General features: G+C 45.0%; 1 long non-coding RNA gene across 1 annotated transcript; it reads right to left on the bottom strand.

Moving 5' to 3' along the window:
• Positions 1–344: 344 nt before the first annotated feature.
• On the bottom strand, positions 345–5,337 carry LOC112250846. Its single transcript, XR_002953584.2, has 3 exons — positions 5,002–5,337; positions 4,704–4,823; positions 345–1,875 (listed from the first exon to the last, which is right to left on the bottom strand). It is a non-coding gene; the product is annotated as an uncharacterized LOC112250846 (long non-coding RNA).
• Between the last annotated feature and the right edge of the window lie 2,927 nt (positions 5,338–8,264).

Here is an 8,264-nt window from a genome sequence, read left to right as displayed (position 1 = left end):
ATATTTCCTAAATAAACTAAAGTAAACATTTAAAATGAAAAGTAACACAATAAAATAACAATAACGAGGCTATATACAGGGGGTACTGGTACTGAGTCAATGTGTGGGGGTACAGGTTAGTCGAGGTCATTTGTACATGTAGGTAGGGGTGAAGTGACTATGCATAGATAATGAACAGCGAGTAGCAGCAGTGTACAAAACAAATGGGGGGGAGGGGGTCAATGTAAATAGTTTGGGTGGCCATTTGAATAATTATTCAGCAGTCTTATGGCTTGGGGGTAGAAGCTGTTCAGGAGACTTTTGGACCCAGACTTGGCGCTCCGGTACCGCTTGCTGTGCGGTAGCAGAGACAACAGTCTATGACTTGGATGACTGGAGTCTTCAAAAATAAATTGGGCCTTCCTCTGACACTGCTGTGCTTAGTCTGAAGTATTATCATTGCCCAGGGGTGTTTTTCTAGACTATAATAGACAATGTGAGGATATTGTGCAACTTCAGATCTGCTGATCTAAATTATTCCCAGAATAATACAATCCTTGAAATAAAAAACGTGTTTGGTGTGGAGAATTTCTCCCCCACACATTTGAGAGCCACGAGGTGATCAAATTCCTTTTCAGTTGGCTGCTTTTGAACTCAAGTGTCTCCTTTGATCTCTCAAGTCTCTCCTACATTAGTCATATACTTCTGTAGATATACTGTAGAGGAGACGGTCAGTTTGAAGTTGCTGCTCTGACTCACTACTGATTGATGTAATGTAATCTATCCAGAATAAATGCTTCAACTGCAGATGGATATCATTGTCAGTAGATTGGTATAAAAACATGCCTTCGTAGAAATGACGGATTGAGATCATTTCAGTCATCAGTTTGTGCAATGTAGTTGTGACCAACTGGGGAAGTCAAGGGGGGGGGGGAGATAGCTACATTTGATTTGCATTCATTTGTCCTGCTCGTGACAATTCTTGGAACACCTGACTTCAGTCTGCAGTCTAGAGTACAATGAACCCTCAGCTATAGATTTACAGCCCACACTATGCTGTTATCAGAGTGAGAGAAAGAGGCGCTGGCAGAGGGAGAGAGAAAAGCGGCCGGGGCTGAGCCAGTAGGAGAGGGGAATGAATGACGTCACCAGTGATGATAGTGCTATTTTAAGCGTGCAATAGGGAGAAGGCCGCAGCCAGCGATCGCTACTCTCCTGACATCAGAAATGAAATCAGGCTCTCTGACTGATAATGACCTTTTGTGTCAATGATTAGAGAACCGAGAGAGGAAGAAAGAGGGAGATAGGGATAGAGATGGTGAAAGAGAGAGCGAGAGTCAGAGGAAGAGAGAGAGAGAAATAAAGAGACCGCAGGAAGAAAAAAGGTGGTAGAGGGGGTTTGCCAGTTCAGTGCTGATTAGATTAGACCAGCTCGTCATCCAGCATTAAGCCCAGGATACACAGGGATTAGTGGCCAAGGGATTCTGCAGAGTCCTGGCATGTGGGTGTGGATGTGTTCATAAGTGTGTGGGAGGAGAGTGAGTGGGTGGTTTCTCAACTTGTTTGGACCGAGAAAGGAAATGGCTGCATCTGGTACTGATCATTGTGTACAGTACACAGTATCATTGCTTTGTTCCTTTTGAAAACACACCAGGAACATGGCAGCCTTTATTATGTCACTGACATCTGGACAGATGTGCAACTGATGGGATTCATATTCATAAGGGCAGTCTCTAAGATTTTCCAGAAGAAATTAGTCATGTCCAAGAAGTTCATTCCTCAGTGCCAGGCTATCCCGTTCTGCTCTGCCGGGCACTTCCCTCCCATTCTGAGTCCATGAAGTCACGTTTAACCTTTTCCAGTCCACGCTTTGTCCCTCTGATACACTGCCTCTAGCTGCCAAACAAACAAATTGAGTTAACACCCTCCCGGCGTGACCAACTTCACCGCTATAAAGGTTCTTATCGTGCTTGGCTTGTGTCTGGTGGGTTGATTCAATTTGGTTATTTAGCACATTGAGGCGAGTTCCAGGGTGAGTCTTATTGTGGGGACTTTGAACACCATAAAAGGCTGCAATTATCAGGTCCACTTTGTGGGGGTGTTAAGTTTACACCATTTACATCCGGCTGTGCTCTGTAAGTAGCTGCCAGGACAATGGGATGGAGGGGTGAGGTCCCACTGAGGAGTCAGTCGAGGTGTCTGATTATCCGCCTCACGAACTGGGATGTGTTTTGAAATGAGACTGAGAAACGATTCTAAAACAATGAGAAATTATGAGAAACGATTCTGGCTCGAGACAGGATCTGATCGAAACAACTGTTTGGTTAACAAAAATGATTTAAAAAAAGCCTCTCTTACCACCCTGGTTGCCAGCTTTATGAGTCATTTCCTGATGTTTGTCCAATGATACAGCAAAGTAGCAGCAGTACAGTACATACTGTATGAAACAGTTTGAATTTCAGTCAGAAGTCTTAGTCATTGATGATGAGGTAATTGATGTATAGTTTTTGTGAATAGGAGTTAGCCATAGTTGACAATACAGCCTGGAGGGCCTGGCTCATAGCTGCACCCTTATCTTCCTGTTTGACTCAACCCTACCTATAGACACTGTTTCAGGTGTAAGAGATAGTCAAATGACTGAACATTTGATTGACCAATCATTTACGAATGGTCCCTTGGATTACTTACACTGTACACAATGTACATTTATCCGGCTATAACTGCCAGTTAGGAATGTGTTGACCAAGAAACTGTGTGATGATACATCAAATGTTGTGTAATGGCAGTTGGAAGATGGAAAAACAAGGTGTCAGGATATCCTATAACTGCATAGCTATACTGTAAGTTGTATGTAGTAAATGTGAGCCTGATTTGTGAAATGTTTGGCCTTTATCCATAATGCCTTGGGGTCCTATCCAATAAAAAGAGACGACCAGGTTTGTGGTTCAAAGTTAAGCTCACTGGTGAGAGAGTATACATGTACAGTCGTGGCCAAAAGTTTTGAGAATGACACAAATATTAATTTCCACAAGGTTTGCTACTTCAGTGTCTTTAGATATTTTTGTCAGATGTTACTATGGAATACTGAAGTATAATTACAAGCATTTCATAAATGTCAAAGGCTTTTATTGACAATTACTTGAAGTTTGATGCAAAGAGTCAATATTTGCAGTGTTGACCCTTCTTTTTCAAGACCTCTGCAATCCACCCTGGCATGCTGTCAATTAACTTCTGGGCCACAATCTGACTGATGGCAGCCCATTCTTGCATAATCAATGCTTGGAGTTTGTCAGAATTTGTGGGGTTTTGTTTGTCCACCTGCCTCTTGAGGATTGACCACAAGTTCTCAATGGGATTAAGGTCTGGGGAGTTTCCTGGCCATTTTTTTCTTATGGCAAGGTGCTGGAAAAGGCATGGTTCGTCACCAAACTGTTCCTGGATGGTTGGGAGAAGTTGCTCTCGGAGGATGTGTTGGTACCATTCTTTATTCATGGCTGTGTTCTTAGGCAGAATTGTGAGTGTGACCACTCCCTTTGCTGAGAAGCAACCACACACATGAATGGTCTCAGGATGCTTTACTGTTGGCATGACACAGGACTGATGGTAGCGCTCACCTTGTCTTCTCCGGACAAGCTTTTTTTCCGGATGCCCCAAACAATCGGAAATGGGATTCAGCAGAGAAAATGACTTTACCCCAGTCCTCAGCAGTCCAATCCCTGTACCTTTTGCAGAATATCAGTCTGTCCCTAATGTTTTTCCTGGAGAGAAGTGGCTTCTTTGCTGCCCTTCTTGACACCAGGCCATCCTCCAAAAGTCTTCGCCTCACTGTGCATGCAGATGCACTCACACCTGCCTGCTGCCATTCCTGAGCAAGCTCTGTACTGGTGGTGCCCCGATCCTGCAGCTGAATCAACTTTAGGAGACGGTACTGGTGCTTGCTGGACTTTCTTGGGTGTCCTGAAGCCTTCTTCACAACAATTGAACCGCTCTCCTTGAAGTTCTTGATGATCCGATAAATGATTGATTTAGGTGCAATCTTACTGGCGGCAATATCCTTGCCTGTGAAGCCCTTTTTGTGCAAAGCAATGATGACGGCACGTGTTTCCTTGAAGGTAACCATGGTTGACCGAGGATGAACAATGATTCCTAGCACCACCCTCCTTTTGAAGCTTCCAGTCTGTTATTCGAACTCAATCAGCATGACAGAGTGATCTCCAGACTTGTCCTCGTCAACACTCACACCAGTGTTAACAAAAGAATCACTGACATGATGTCAGCTGGTCCTTTTGTGGCAGGGCTGAAATGCAGTGGAAATGTGTTTTGGGGATTCAGTTCATTTGCATGGCAAAGAGGGACTTTGAAATAAATTTCAATTCATCTGATCACTCTTCATAACATTCTGGAGTATATGCAAATTGCCATAAAAACAAACTGAGGCAGCAGATTTTGTGAATATTTAAATTTGTGTCATTCTCAAAACCTTTGGCCACGATTGTATAATGTACACATGGATTTTTTTGTGGATGGATTTGTAGAGTACACAACACACATGGTGTTGATTACTTATTCAGAAAACCATGTTTGACGGAGTAGTCTAACCATTTAAAAGAGTAATGTATACATTCCATAACCTAGTTGGCAAGTTTGACACTTTTTCAATCTCATGTTCTGCGCTATAATCTGTAAGAACCACTGAAGTGTCATCAGTCGTCTGTTACTGTTACCTGAGAACCGCTTCAATTCAAAGCTCCTCCTGGTGCAGGTGTGGGATCAGAGCCTTGACTATACTCCACCTGAGCCCCTCCAGCCTTAATACTTAACAGGCTCTCTATCTTCATATGGGCCTGGGGATCAGACAACAGGTTGGTGAGTGGGAGCTTTCCTAGAAGTTCACTCCATTTCTTCTAAGAGTTGGAATGATCTGCCATGAGATATTTGATGTGAATACCAATATTCTGCCCTCAGGAATACAGGTGCACTTCTGGCTTATTCCGTTTGAAATAATTAAAGTCTTTGACTCACCGTTGAACTCCCAGATTGGTTTACTTTCCACACTGTAATTCTTTAAGGCTCACTCATCTGGGTCTGTTCTTCCACTTCCTGTCTTGTCATACAGTTTCATTAGGTCGTGGCAGGTGTGTCCCACTACCCTGCCGTGTGATTCAGGAGAATATCAGCGCTTGAGAACAACAAGCTGTGAACCGACTGAATCTGGCTTCTCTCGCTCTCATTTGTTTGTCTCTGAAGCCGGGGGCGGCCCGCTGGTGACTTTGATAGACTGAAATGCTGCTCACCCACACACACACGTTCACACTGTCACACACTCCCACGCACATACACTCATCACACACTGTCTGTCACACACACATCTGAGATCCAATGTGAAATGTTTACGATCCACCCACACCACTCCATGCATGCTCTCTTGTCAAGAAACTCTTTCCTGTCCAGAAGTATGTGAGAAGTTACCATATAGTAAATACTGTATATGTCTGTTAATAGGCCTACACATGCTTATCCTACCATAGACTATCTGTATGGCTGTGTTGCTCTGATCTTATAATCCATATAATAATGTTGGCAAAGGGTCATGGCACAGCCGTAAGAGATAAGGTAGAATGAAATTAAAATATATCACTCCCTCTGAAAAAATGCCAGCTTCTCAGCCAATAAAATGTTTTGCCTCCTGAGTGTAGGACAGGCTGTTTGTCTGATTATGAAAACCTGTTTCTTACTGTCCTGCAAACACTGTGTACCACCAGCATCTAGATGGGTAGCCTATAGCCTCAGATCCTCAATAGGATCAATGTTTCTCCATTATGTGTGTGTCTGTGTCTGTGTGTACTGTGCATTCGGAAAGTATTCAGACCCCTTGACTTTTTTTTCGCATTTTGTTACATTACAGCCTTATTCTAAAATGTATTAAATAATTTTTCCCCCCTCATCAATCTACATACAATACCTCATAATACAAAAAGTGATACGTTTGTTTTTATATTTACAAATGTAGAAAAATACATTACAGTGATATATTTTACTTTATAAGGACTGAACGCTAAGGCTACCAAGTTTGCTAAGACAAAGAGATACAATTTCAATTAGCACTGATGTGAAGCGAGAGGTGTTGAAACCTTTAAGCCCAACAAATGGCAGGCTACCCTACCCAAATCCAGAGGCCTTAAAGCCCCCTCCTCTTGTTCAGAGACTGGCGTTTTCTACAAGAAATCTACCTCCAGAAATAAAATCTTCTCCCAGGTGGGTGTGACACCTACTTCCGTTGCCTGCTGCACTGCTGCTTGGATTCCACCTGGCGATCTGTTCACTGTCTGCCCTGGTTGTCTCCCCCTGTCTGGTACAGGTATACCCACCACACTTACCCCTCTCTGTTCACCATCTGCCCTGGTTGTCTCCCCCTGTCTGGTACAGGTATACCCACCACACTTACCCCTCTCTGTTCACCGTCTGCCCTGGTTGTCTCCCCCTGTCTGGTACAGGTATACCCACCACACTTACCCCTCTCTGTTCACCGTCTGCCCTGGTTGTCTCCCCCTGTCTGGTACAGGTATACCCACCACACTTACCCCTCTCTGTTCACCGTCTGCCCTGGTTGTCTCCCCCTGTCTGGTACAGGTATACCCAACACACTCCCCCTCTCTGTTCACCGTCTGCCCTGGTTGTCTCCCCCTGTCTGGTACAGGTATACCCACCACACTTACCCCTCTCTGTTCACCGTCTGCCCTGGTTGTCTCCCCCTGTCTGGTACAGGTATACCCACCACACTTACCCCTCTGTTCACCGTCTGCCCTGGTTGTCTCCCCTGTCTGGTACAGGTATACCCACCACACTCCCCCTCTCTGTTCACCGTCTGCCCTGGTTGTCTCCCCTGTCTGGTACAGGTATCACCACCACACTTACCCCTCTCTGTTCACCGTCTGCCCTGGTTGTCTCCCCCTGTCTGGTACAGGTATACCCACCACACTTACCCCTCTCTGTTCACCGTCTGCCCTGGTTGTCTCCCCCTGTCTGGTACAGGTATCACCACCACACTTACCCCTCTCTGTTCACCGTCTGCCCTGGTTGTCTCCCCCTGTCTGGTACAGGTATACCCACCACACTTACCCCTCTCTGTTCACCGTCTGCCCTGGTTGTCTCCCCCTGTCTGGTACAGGTATACCCACCACACTCCCCCCTCTCTCCCAAGCTTTCGCTCGCCTCCAGCACACAGGCACTTTTGGTGCGAGTGACTCTGAACTCACAATGGCTAGCCCCAAGTCGTTATATATTATATATTGCTATTTGCCTCATGACTCCTGCATGCTTTGTTGACTACGAACTTTCTTTACCCAACCGTGGGACAGACTATGTTTGTTTTCACACTCGGGACTCTGACTCTCTATTGGTTACACATACTTTTGGCCTCCCATCCCAATCTAACCACCTCTCGCTGGCTTTGTATTCATGTTAACTGATGAAACTGCTATACAATATGATCTTGTTGCCATCTGATGCACATTCAGTTGTCATAAATCAACACTGCAGAGCTCTCCCTGTACTATGCTGTGCCTTGATTGTATTACTCTTGATGATATCTGGAAATGTGCATGTACACCCTGGCCCATCTACTGTTGCTAGCCCCAATTCTGACTTGTGCTCTCATATCTGCTTCACTGATTTCTGCTCTCGTTAAAGCCTGGGTTTTCTGCCCGTTAAACACTAGAAGCTTATTACCTAAATGGATCAATTGAAAGTGTGGGTTCACAGCTCCAATCCAGATGTGTTGGTCATTACTGAGACGTGGTTAAGGAAGAGTGTTTTGAATACTGAGGTTAAACTTTCTAGTTATAACCTTTTTCAGCAAGACAGATCTTCCAAAGGTGGGGGAGTGGCAATCTTTACCAAGGATCACCTCAGTGCTCGGTTGTCCATACCAACTCCGAGACAGGATTGTGTTGAGGTACAGATCTGGGGAAGGGTGCCTAAAAATGTCTTCAGTATTGATGGTCTCCAAAAACACAGTGGCCTCCATCATTCTTAAATGGAATAAGTTTGGAACCACCAAGACTCCTCCTAGAGCTGGTTGCCCAGCAAATCTGAGCAGCAATTGGGGGAGAAGGGCCTTGGTCAGGGAGGTAATCAAGAACCCGATGGTCACGATGGTCACTCTGACAGAGCTCCAGAGTTCCTATGTGGAGATGGGAAAACCTTCCAGAAGGACAACCATTTCTGCAGCGCTCCACCAATCATGCCTTTGTGGTAGAGTGGCCAGACAGAAGCCACTCCTTGGT

The sequence above is a fragment of the Oncorhynchus tshawytscha genome, linkage group LG05 (genome assembly GCF_018296145.1).
Source record: "Oncorhynchus tshawytscha isolate Ot180627B linkage group LG05, Otsh_v2.0, whole genome shotgun sequence".
Classification (NCBI taxonomy): Eukaryota; Metazoa; Chordata; class Actinopteri; order Salmoniformes; family Salmonidae; genus Oncorhynchus; species Oncorhynchus tshawytscha.
This window is presented reverse-complemented; position numbering and strand designations above follow the sequence as displayed.